This window comes from Oncorhynchus mykiss, chromosome 18 (genome assembly GCF_013265735.2).
Source record: "Oncorhynchus mykiss isolate Arlee chromosome 18, USDA_OmykA_1.1, whole genome shotgun sequence".
Lineage (NCBI taxonomy): Eukaryota > Metazoa > Chordata > Actinopteri > Salmoniformes > Salmonidae > Oncorhynchus > Oncorhynchus mykiss.
Genome location: NC_048582.1, coordinates 55,044,908 through 55,056,978, shown reverse-complemented (window position 1 = coordinate 55,056,978; position 12,071 = coordinate 55,044,908). Strand labels below are relative to the sequence as shown.

The 12,071-nt window shown below is 45.4% G+C and overlaps 1 protein-coding gene across 1 annotated transcript in view; it reads right to left on the bottom strand.

The window, feature by feature from the left end:
* The window catches only part of LOC110496553 (collagen alpha-2(VIII) chain-like), a 119,520-nt gene extending 114,416 nt beyond the window's left edge, over positions 1 to 5,104 (bottom strand). Inside the window, exon 1 of the mRNA XM_036953301.1 lies at positions 4,275 to 5,104. The gene's annotated coding sequence lies outside the window, so the exon portion shown is untranslated. The remainder of the gene's footprint in view (positions 1 to 4,274) is intronic.
* Positions 5,105 to 12,071: the final 6,967 nt, after the last annotated feature.

The window sequence follows — 12,071 nt, the reverse complement described above, 5'->3', positions numbered from 1 at the left end:
CAAGATAAAGCAAAGCAGTTCGGCACATACAACAACACAGAGTTACACATGGAGTAAAACAAACATACAGTCAATAATACAGTAGAAAAATAAGTCTATATACAATGTGAGCAAATGAGGTGAGATAAGGGAGGTAAAGGCAAAAAAAAGGCCATGGTGGCGAAGTAAATACAATATAGCAAGTAAAACACTGGAATGGTAGATTTGCAGTGGAAGAATGTACAAAGTAGAGCTAGAAATAATGGGGTGCAAAGGAGCAAAATAAATAAATAAATAAAAACAGTAGGGAAAGAGGTAGTTGATGATGACTACTTTATGACTACTTGCTGTCCCCAGTCCACCTGGCCGTGCTGCTGCTCCAGTTTCAACTGTTCTGCCTGAGGCTATGGAACCCTGACCTGTTCGCCGGACATACTACCTGTCCCAGACCGTGCGCGCGTGTGTGTGTAGTCAATTCACACTGACGTTCCCTGTAACACTTTGTCCACCTGACCCATCCCCCGATTTATCTTCCGTCAGAGAGAGAGTTCACACGTGTGTGTGTGTGTGTGTGTGTGTATGTCTATCGTCTGTTTATTTTCCTGGCAGCTTATGTAACACACACACACGCGCAAACACACACACACACACAGGTATACTGTATATGCAACCTGCACTCTTGACGCGGTCCAGTGAAGGGGGAGGATGCTGCCAAATGTTTTTAGAGAGAGAGAGAGCGAGGTAGAAAGAGAGAGAGAGCGAAGTAGAGAGAGCGAGGTAGAGAGAGAGAGTGAGAGTTGGAGAGAGAGACAGAGAGAGAGAGTGAGCGAGGTAGAGAGAGAGAGAGCGAGGTAGAGAGAGAGAGAGGTAGAGAGAGAGAGCGAGGTAGAGAGAGAGAGTGAGCGAGGTAGAGAGAGAGAGAGCGAGGTAGAGAGAGAGAGAGCGAGGTAGAGAGAGAGAGAGAGAAAGAGAGAGCGAGGTAGAGAGAGAGAGAGCGAGGTAGAGAGAGAGAGAGAGAGAGCGAGGTAGAGAGAGAGAGCGAGAGAGAGTTAGAGAGAGAGACAGAGAGAGAGAGAGCGAGTTAGAGAGAGAGACAGAGAGAGAGAGAGAGAAAGAGAGAGAGGGCGAGAGAGAGAGAGAGGGGGAGAGAGAGAGGGGGATGGAGATACAGAGAGAGAGGGAGAGAGAGAGAGAAAGAGAGAGAGAGAGAGAGAGAGAGAGAGCGAGTGACTTAGAGAGAGAGACAGAGAGAGAGCGAGGTAGAGAGAGAGACAGAGAGAGAGCGAGAGAGAGAGAGAGAGTTAGAGAGAGCGAGTTAGAGAGAGAGACAGAGAGAGAGCGAGTTAGAGATAGAGACAGAGAGAGAGAGAGGGAGGGAGATACAGAGAGAGAGAGGGAGGGAGATGCAGAGAGAGAGAGAGAGGGAGGGAGAGAGAGAGAGCGGGAGAGAGGGAGAGACAGAGAGGAAGAGAGAGAGAGAGAGAGAGAGAGATAGCAAAGCCATCAACTACAGAGAGATGAGCCTAGAGAAGAGTCCCCAAAGCAAGCTGGTCCTGGGGCTCTGTTCACAAACACAAACAGACACCACAGAGCAACACAATTAGATCCAACCAAATCATGAGAAAACAAAAAGATAATTCTTCCAACATGTCAAGTAATTAACAAAAAACAGAGCAGACTAGAATGCTATTTGGCCCTAAACAGAGAGTACACAGTGGCAGAATACCTGACCACTGTGACTAACTCAATCTTAAGGAAAGCTTTGACTATGTACAGACTCAGAGAGCATATAGCCTTGCTATTGAGAAAGGCCGCCGTAGGCAGACCTGGCTCTCAAGAGAAGACAGGCTATGTGCTCACTGCCCACAAAATGAGGTGGAAACTGAGCTGCACTTCCTAACCTCCTGACAAATGTATGGCCATAGTAGAGACACATCTTTCCCTCAGATTACACAGATCCACAAAGAATTCAAAAAACAAACCTGATTTTGATAAACTCCCATATCTACTGGGTGAAATATCACAGTGTGCCATCACAGCAGCAAGAAAAGGGCAACCAGTGAAGAACAAACACCATTGTAAATACAACCCATATTTATGTTAATTTATTTTTCCTTTTGTACTTTAACTATTTGCACATAATATGACATGTGTAATGTCTTTATTCTTTTGTAACTTCTGTGAGTGTAATGTTTACTGTTCATTTTATTGTTTATTTCACTTGTGTTTATTATATACTTGCTTTGGCAATGTTAACATGTGTTTCCCATGCCAATAAAATCGTTGAATTGAATTGATATAGAGACTGAGCAGGAGTCCAGATCTACCTCCCCCCCCCCTCTCTCTCTCTCTCTCTCTCTCTCTCTCTCTCTCTCTCTCTGTCTCTCTACCTCCCCCTCCTTGTGTCTCTCTCATTTTCTCTCTACCCCTCTCTCTCTCTCTCATAGGTTATGTTCTTATGCTAGACTGTTGCTACAGTGTACAGCAGCATTTTCTTTTTTCATCGAATCCTATTTCACAGCATGTGTTATGAAAGCATTTTTGCTGTTCCTTTCTGACCCTATTTTCCCCTCTCTTCTATCTCTCCAATTTCCTCTCGGCCTCTCTCTCTCTCTCTCTCTCTCTATTTCTTTGTCTTTCCCTCTTGCTCTCTATTTCGCACTTTATGCTCCTCTGTTTTTCTCTTTCTCTCTGCCTCTTTCTCTCTCTCTGTCGTTCTCTTTCTATCTCTCAGAGTCTGTCACATTGCCCGCTGTATGACTCAGAGTCCTGAATATTCCTCCTTCTCAGTGATGGAGGGATGTCGTTTCTGAGGAATGTAATCCTGCATGCCAGGAGCGTCGCAGCGCACCAAGAGAGAGACAGAGGGAAAGAGAGAGAGAGAGAGAGAGAGAGAGAGAGAGAGAGAGAGGGAGAGAGAGAGAGAGAGGGAGAGAGAGAGAGAGAGAGAGGGAGAGAGAGAGACAGAGGGAAAGAGAGAGAGGGAGAGAGAGAGAGAGAGAGAGAGGGAAAGAGAGAGAGGGAAAGAGAGAGAGGGAGAGAGAGAGAGAGGGAAAGAGAGAGAGGGAAAGAGAGAGAGGGAAAGAGAGAGAGAGAGAGAGGGGGAAAGAGAGAGAGCGCGAAAGAAAGAGAGAGGGATGGGGGAACAGAAGGAGAGCAGACGGAACGTGGACGAGGGGGGCTACAATAGCGAGCCAGCCAGGAGAGGAGAGTAGAGGACAAAGACGGGGAAAAGAGGGTAGACGACAAATATAACAAAAGTTGCATCCCTCTTTACAGCAGTAACACTCATCTTATTCACCGGCAGTGAACTAAGACAAAACGAATACAACACACGTGTGCCTTATAGACAATACACTCTTAGAAAATAGGGTTCCAAAATGGTTCCACAGCTTTCCCCATAGGGGAACCGTTTTTGGCTCCAGGTAGAACACTTTTGGGTTCCATGTAGAACCCTCTGTGGAAAGGGTTCTATATGGAACCAAAAAGGATTCTACCTGGAACCAAATAGGGTTATTCAAAGTTTTTTCCTATGCTGACAGAATTTAGGTTTGAGACATCAATTTTTTTTTTCTAAGAGTGGAGCTCAACATACAGGTGTAGACACTATGCAACACTTTGCCTTCAACTTGTCTTGGGATAATCCACCAATGAGAAGGCAGAGACAGAGACACACCCTCCCACCTCATATGAAGGAAACCTGTGTCGCTGTGAGAGACAAACTGGCCGTCCTTACATGTTCATGGAACTAACGCACACTCACATACATAGTCACACATATATACATACACAGACACTCGTGCACACAATCATGCTAATAAATAAACAGCCAGCTGCATGAATGAGAGAACGAGAGATAGAAAGAGAGATAGAAAGAGCGGAAGAGAGAGAGAGAGCAGGATGCCTGAAAGTCACGCTACGAGGAACCATAATGACGCGTAATAATGAAATGGCTAATATTATTACTATAACAGTTGATGGAATACAAATGTGACATACAGGGAGATAATTGCAAGAGTTGCATTGGTAGTTTCTAATCTTAAAGGCATTAAACTCCTGCCTTTTGCTAGCGCTAGCTTTAGCTCAGCACCACAGAGTATTATGCAGGTCCCATGACTGAGTTATTGCTCCATGTGTTTTTCTTTCTGCCTTTTCTGTTGCCTTTGGCTCACGGGTCTCTCGCTCCCTGCCCTGCGGCGAAATGTGATATAAGGAAAATGCAAGGGATGACAGGATGGAGGGATGAGAGGAAATGGAGGGACACGTAAGGAGGGAAGAGGACGCGGGGGGCTTACCTTGCGTTTCTCTCCACCGAGCGTTGAAGGTTAGATGGAGGAATGTGATGTGTGTGTGGGTGTCAGTGAGGTGGTAATTTCAGGTGGGTCCTCTGGCTCCTCTCCTCCTTCAGCCACGCATGTCTCCCGGAGAAATTGGGATGGTATCAGATCAGTCAATATCAACAACAAAAAAGTAATAAAAAAATAAATAAAAACGTAGAAATGCCTCTGGTTTTAAAGCTGAGTTAGTTTACATGTGCAGAGGAAGGGAGGGGGGACTACAACAACAACAGAAAAAAATGAATATTTTCACCAACTGCAGGTGAAACAAATTGTATTTTTCTTTTGGTTCTTTCTCTGTCTCTCTGGAGGAAATTTAGTCCATGTGCTTCTGCAGAAAATGAGCGAGTGAGAGAGAGAGACTCTGAGAGAGGGACAGAGTGAGAGCGAGAGAGGAGGGGAAAACGTCTATGCCGTCTTCAGGCTGACTAAAAGTGGATCTGAGGCGCACCTTCTGAATCTCAGCGCTCTCACACTCCGGGGTGGAAAGTAGGAGGGAAGGAGAGAGAGAGAGAGAGAGAGAGAGAGAGAGAGAGCGAGCGAGAGAGAGAGAAGAGAGACAAGCAGTACATGCAGGCAGGTAGGCAGTACAGGCAGGCGGGCTATTCTAGTCGGCTTGGCTGAGGTAAGTGCAGTGCACTCCCACTCCCACAGCTTATAACTAGGGGCTGTGCACCTCCCAGGTCCAATCTCCTCACCCTAGCTTTACTCTGCGCTCCCTCTCTCACTTCAGGCTTATTTTGGGAAAAGAGAGTCAGGATTGTTCCTTAGGTTCCCTGCCACACAAAAGACAAGTGTGTGATGGTGGATAGAGTGAGGTAGGACGGAGAAGGGGAGTGGGCAGGATGGGGTAGCAGCACAGAGAGGGGTGGGGTAGAGTGAGGGAGGGAGGGAGGGAGGGGGGTGGGATTTGGTAGCTTCTATTGCCCCCTTTATTTACCCTCCCTCCCTCCATCACTCTACCCCACCCCTCTCTCCTTCAGAGAAAGCTCCCAGCCCTTTCTCCCTCACTATTCAAGTTCTTGTTTCCCACTTTGGACAGAAATACAGGCAGGCAAACACGAGGCTACACAACACACACACACACACACACACACACACACACACACACACACACACACACACACACTTACTGGAGAGTGTTGGCACAAGAGTTGCCATAGAGGTTTCACGCTCAACAGCTTTCCACTCACCTCAAACAATCTTTCTCTTCACTTTTGGTCTATGTTAGCCTAGGTCAAAGACCAAGATTAGTCAAGTAGTTGAATCAGGTGTAGGGTTACAAAATTCCATACTTTTCCCAAAATGTCAGGTTTTCCAGGATCCTTCTTATCCTTCTTATTCCCTCCTCATTTCACAAATCTTCCAACCGTGATTTCTGGAAAATATTTAAAAGCCAGGCATGTCACATAATTGCACAAAACACAGGGCCCTAATTTGTGTGTGTGTCATGCAAGGTACATTAGGTACATTCACATACAAGTGGAAAAACATTTCCGTAAGTAATAAGGGGGGTAATCATGCAGCAATTTTAGGCTAATTGCTAACCATTCAATAATAAAAGCTCTCCGGCTAGGCTAACCATTCCAGGATATTTGAATGTGGGCTATTGGGCTACTAGCATAGTTGCTTATCACACTGTGGCTAATTGCTAATCATGCTGACGCTAACCATTGAAGGCTAATTGAACTGAAACTAACTGCATATCTGCATCCCTGAGTAGCTAATTGCTAATGGAATAGTGGCTAACTATGCAGGGTGAATTATGACTTGACTCAACACATCAAACAGAGGCTTACTATTCATAGTGTGTTCTACATAGGGTTAGCATTCAGAGCTAATTGTTCATCTGTGTGTTGGCTGTGTGTTATGGTAGTGGACCTTGAAGCCTGACTCTGGATGCATCCCAAATTCTACCCTATTTCTTACATGGTGCATTTATTTTTGACCAGGGCCTATCTGGTCAAAAGTAGTGAAGTATAGGGCCTCCCGGGTGGCGCAGTGGTTAAGGGCGCTGTACTGCAGTGCCAGCTGTGCCACCAGGGACTCTGGGTTCGGCGCCAGGCTCTGTCGTAACCGGCCGCAATCGGGAGGTCCGTGGGGCGACGCACATTTGGCCTAGCGTCGTCCGGGTTAGGGAGGGTTTGGCCGGTAGGGAAATCCTTGTCTCATCGCGCACCAGCGACTCTGTGGCGGGCCGGGCGCAGTGCATTCTAATCAATGTTGCCAGGTGCGGCTGAATTCCGGGTTGGATGGCGCTGTATTAAGAAGCGCAGCTTGGTTGGGTTGTGTGTCGGAGGACACATGACTTTCAACCTTCGTCTCTCCCGAGCCGTACGGGAGTTGTAGCGACGAGACAAGATAATAGCTACTAAACAATTGGATACCACGAAATTGGGAAGAAAAAGGGCAAAAAAAAATGCTAAAATAAATAAAAAAGTAGTGAACTATAAAGGGATAGGGTACCATTCCGGACTCAGGCCAGGTCTGCGTTTGGACGAGGAAATCTCTTTCTGAGAGACCTACTGAGACTGAACCATTGGCTCAGTCTGATATCAGATAGGAAAAGAGGGGATTTTGTTCGAGAGAGAGAGAGATAGAGATAGAGAGAGAGACTGAGACATACATGACAAATATAGACTTAGTGAGAAAGAGAATGTCATACCCACACTGTGAGGTGTTCTTTTTCTTTCCTTTTTTCTTTTCCAAAAATGTCAACATGCAGAGTTCAAACCCAGACCATCGTCTGTCATCACGTTGCCATTCATTGAACTGTCATTTTGTTTTTCTAATAAATCTCCCTCTACCACCGTCTAATCTCTCTGTTAAAAGGAAAAGGTTGAGCTGAACTCTCCCTTCCCCTCGTATGTTGACTAGGATTCATTTTCAGGTAAAGCATATTTGGGTAGTGATCACTAGTTTCAACGGGAGCCTAGTCTTTGAAGAGCATCAGTTAGGCTTCAGTGTTTAATGGGGCTTTATGTGTGCTTCTCTCTCCCGTTTCATCAGGAATGGCAATTTTCTATGACAAAGAGATAGAGGGATGATAAAATATGCGATGGATGAATGGAAAATAACTAAAAAACGAATAAATAATTTATTACAGTATTTGACATTTTCTAAAGATGATTTTACTGATCTTAAGGGTCTTAAGGAGGACTATAAAAGGGTCTTAAGGAGTGCTATAAAAGGGTCTTAAGGAGGGCTATAACAGGGTCTTAAGGAGTGCTATAAAAGGTCTTAAGGAGGACTATAAAAGGGTCTTAAGGAGTGCTATAAAAGGGTCTTAAGGAGGGCTATAACAGGGTCTTAAGGAGTGCTATAAAGGGTCTTAAGGAGTGCTATAAAAGGGTCTTAAGGAGTGCTATAAAAGGTCTTAAGGAGGGCTATAAAGGGTCTTAAGGAGTGCTATAAAGGGTCTTAAGGAGTGCTATAAAAGGGTCTTAAGGACGGCTATAAAGGGTCTTAAGGAGTGCTATAAAGGGTCTTAAGGAGGGCTATAAAAGGGTCTTAAGGAGTGCTATAAAAGGGTCTTAAGGAGGGCTATAAAAGGGTCTTAAGGAGGGCTATAAAGGGTCTTAAGGAGGGCTATAAAGGGTCTTATTAAGGAGTGCTATAAAGGGTCTTAAGGAGGGCTATAAAAGGGTCTTAAGGAGTGCTATAAAAGGGTCTTAAGGAGGGCTATAAAAGGGCCATTGAAGTATCCCAGACGGCACCATATTTTCTATGTTGTCATCTACTTTTGACCAGGCCTCTGTGCCATTTGGGACACAACCTATGACAAAGATGGAACAAAAAAACTGTTTGTTCATTATTGGTCACGTTAAATTGAATAATCTCAGAAAAATAAGCACCGTGACTAAGGTCTGTGAGAGGCCGTAGTGTATGTGACTTTGAGTGAATGGCTCTCAGAGCACATACATGGAAAGGGCGGGGTGTCCAGATGCCCAATGATGATGTCATCAATAGCAGCCCTGTGTGTGGTGGTAAAGGGCCTGTGGAGTGTGAAGTCAGACCTGCCATTCATGCACCCAGGTGTGTGTGTGTGTTTACCCCCTATACTTTCAAACCCCCCTCCCATAGTTTGAGAATTATATTTTTAAAATCACTCTAATGCACAACACACACCACACACACACAAATCCGCAAATCCACAAACCATTCACTCCTGTACAGTACCTCTCTACTGTCAACAGACCAGTCTCCTTTACAATACCTCTCTACTGTCAACAGGTCAGTCTCCTGTACAGTACCTCTCTACCCTCAACAGACCAGTCTCCTTTACAATACCTCTCTACCGTCAACAGGTCAGTCTCCTGCACAGTACCTCGCTACTGTCAACAGACCAGTCTCCTTTACAATACCTCTCTACCGTCAACAGACCAGTCTCCTCTCTACCCTCAACAGGTCAGTCTCCTTTACAATACCTCTCTACCGTCAACAGACCAGTCTCCTGTATAGTACCTCTCTACCCTCAACAGGTCAGTCTCCTGTATAATACCTCACTACTGTCAACAGACCAGTCTCCTTTACAATACCTCTCTACCGTCAACAGACCTGTCTACTGTATAATACCTCTCTACCCTCAATAGACCAGTCTCCTGTACAGTACCTCTCTACTGTCAACAGACCAGTCTCCTGTATAATACCTCTCTACCCTCAACAGGTCAGTCTCCTGTACAATACCTCTCTACTGTCAAACGACCAGTCTCCTTTACAATACCTCTCTACTGTTAACAGACCAGTCTCCTTTACAATACCTCTCTACCCTCAACAGGTCAGTCTCCTGTAGAATACCTCTCTACCATCAACAGGTCAGTCTCCTGTACAATACCTCTCTACTGTTAACAGACCAGTCTCCTGTACAGTACCTCTCTACCGTCAACAGACCAGTCTCCTGTACAATACCTCTATACCGTCAATAGGTCAGTCTCCTGTACAGTACCTCTCTACCGTCAACAGACCAGTCTCCTGTACAATACCTCTCTACCATCAACAGGTCAGTCTCCTGTACAATACCTCTCTACTGTTAACAGACCAGTCTCCTGTACATTACCTCTCTACCCTCAAAAGACTAGTCTCCTGTACAGTACCTCTCTACCGTTAACAGGCCAGTCTCCTGTATAATACCTCTCTACCGTCAACAGGTCAGTCTCCTGTACAGTAACCTCTCTACCGTTAACAGGCCAGTCTCCTGTATAATACCTCTCTACTGTCAACAGGCCAGTCTCCTCTCACACACTTACAAGGTGCCAAATTCCCCTGAAGAGGGAAAAACACCTGATCGTAAGTCCATTTTCTCCCTTCCTTCCACCCTCCCTTCCCCACCCTCTCCATTCCTCTCCATGACAAGCGTCAAAACAAACAGTGGCGGTTTACTAACTGGAAACCCACACCATTGCATCATACAGGCTGTTTAGCTATGGATGTGTGTCAAATCCCTGAAATAACCTCTGACAGAGAGGGCTGGCGTCGCTAATATGTCTCACCCTGTACCCCAGCCTGGTGTATGTAAAATGGTCCCACTGTGTGCTAATTTGGGGTGTATATTCACATGAGTGGGATTGTGTGTGTTTCTGCGTGTATGTTTTGGGTGGGGTGTGTGTGTTTGGGGTGGAAATGCATGGGTGGGGTTGTATACATGGTCTGAGAGTAGTCTGTATGTGTTGGTAGTTGGGTGGAGGGTGTTTGCATGTGTGTATATTTGTGTGGTGTGTACGTGTTTGTATATATTTGTGTGGTTTTAAGTGGGGGGAAGGCCTACTTTAGGGGTGACTCAAGCTTTTTAAAGTTAAACCTCTCTTTTAGCGGTATCCTTGACAGGGTTGTGTTATTGAGATGCACGTCATGCAATCTTCAGTAATCTATTGTGTAAGGTACCTTGCAGAATATCTAAAACAGTTATTTCTGGTAGAATCTTGATATTTTAGTTCTCTCAACATGTCACATGTTAGTAATAGAGGTCAAAGTTCAAATGTCACCAGAGGACCGGATGGGACAGGTGTTCCTGTGTCCCCGGCTACAGAGAATATTTTCGTATCTCTGTTTTTTCCCTCTATTTTATTATCCCTCTTTACAACTTTCTCCATTGCTCACTCTCTTTCCCTCGTTGAAATTCTACTATTTTCTTCTCTATAAACCGTGACTTTACTGCTGCTATCTCCATCTCTTTCTCTTCTCTGTTTTTCACACTCCCTCGTTTCTTCTCTCTGTATCAGCCTCTTTCTCCTCTCTCTGTTTCAGAAGGGTGGTTTTCTCTCTCAGGTGATTCTGGTCCACTTTTGTCTGCTATAACCTTACAATGGAATGCATGGCATTCACCATGGTGGCTACAGAGAGGCGGGGGAGAGGAGAGAAGAGCGAGAGAGAGAGAGAGAGAGAGAGAGAGAGAGAAAGAGAGGGAGAAAGGAGTGGAGAACAAAAGAGAGGAAGGGAGGAACGAATGTAGAGGGAAATCAGAGAGGAGAAGGAAAGGAGAGAACAGGGGAGGGAGAAAAGCTGGAGAGAAGAGGAAAACACGGGACGGATAAAGGAGTGAGAACAGGGGAGGGAGAAAAGTAAAGTGCAAATGATCAGAGGACAGGAAGGGAGGCAAAAGGAAGAAAAACAACTTGAGCAGACAAGAAAAGAAAGAAGGGAGAAAAGAGGGAGGAGAGGCAGGGTCTTTTTTTTACCCAATGTTTAAACTGTGGCACTCTGAAATTGATATAAATTTCAGGGGGAAATTCCTTTGTGCTGGTCCTGGGGCTCTGCCAAGAAACCTGACTGGCATTTCAGGGGCGGGAGAGAGATGGAGGAATTATATTTTGGCTAGCCTCCCCCTTGGCTAACCTGGCCCATATTGTACCTGAGCTCCGTTTCCCCTGGGTCATTATTTGACACTGATAACAGGGGGGTGGGGACGGAGGAGAGAAGAAGGATGTCAGTGTTTTCACCCTGGGAAAGAGAGCTCCGTAGAGATTAGAGGACAGGGATGGTCAACCTCACGTCCATCTGGCTGACAAAAGGAAGAGGGATCAACACTAGAAATAGGCAACACAGAGGGGATGGAACAGCAGGAGAAGCCCACATTTTAAACAGTGCTGTTACAGTAATCCCTATTCGACACACACACACACACACACACACACACACACACACACACAAACAGGCAAGATGCTGCAGGGTGAGTAAATAGGAGAGTGGCGACTGAATGGTATTTTACTGCTCCTGTATTTATGGCAGGTTATTTTGACCATGGGTGGTCTCTGCTCAAAACTAATTAATCAACGTCTGTGTGTGTGTTTACCCCCTCAACCTTCAATCCCCCCTCCCATAGTTTGTGAATTCTATTTTTAAAGTCACTCTCTAATGCACAACACACCCTACACACACATACACACACACACATCGTGTGTGTGTGTGTGTGTGTGTGTGTGTGTGTGTGTGTGTGTGCACATTCTTGTGAATGTGTATGTGTATGTGTGTGTGTGTGTGTGTGCACATTCTTTTCAATATGTGTGTGTGTGTGTGCACATCATTGTGATATGTATGTGTGTATGTGAGGTTAACCTTACATACCAGTGGATGTTCTAATCAGCTGGATGGAGGGATGAAAGAATGTCCTGATTATTACCCAGTAATTGTTTCCAGAGTGTGGTAGCTGGTCCTATATTTCACACTGCAACACTCACATAGACAGGAGGGTGAAATGACCCATAGGATCTCATCTAAGGTCAGTTAAACATGTTTCACTCTGTAGGTGAAGTTTGGGAT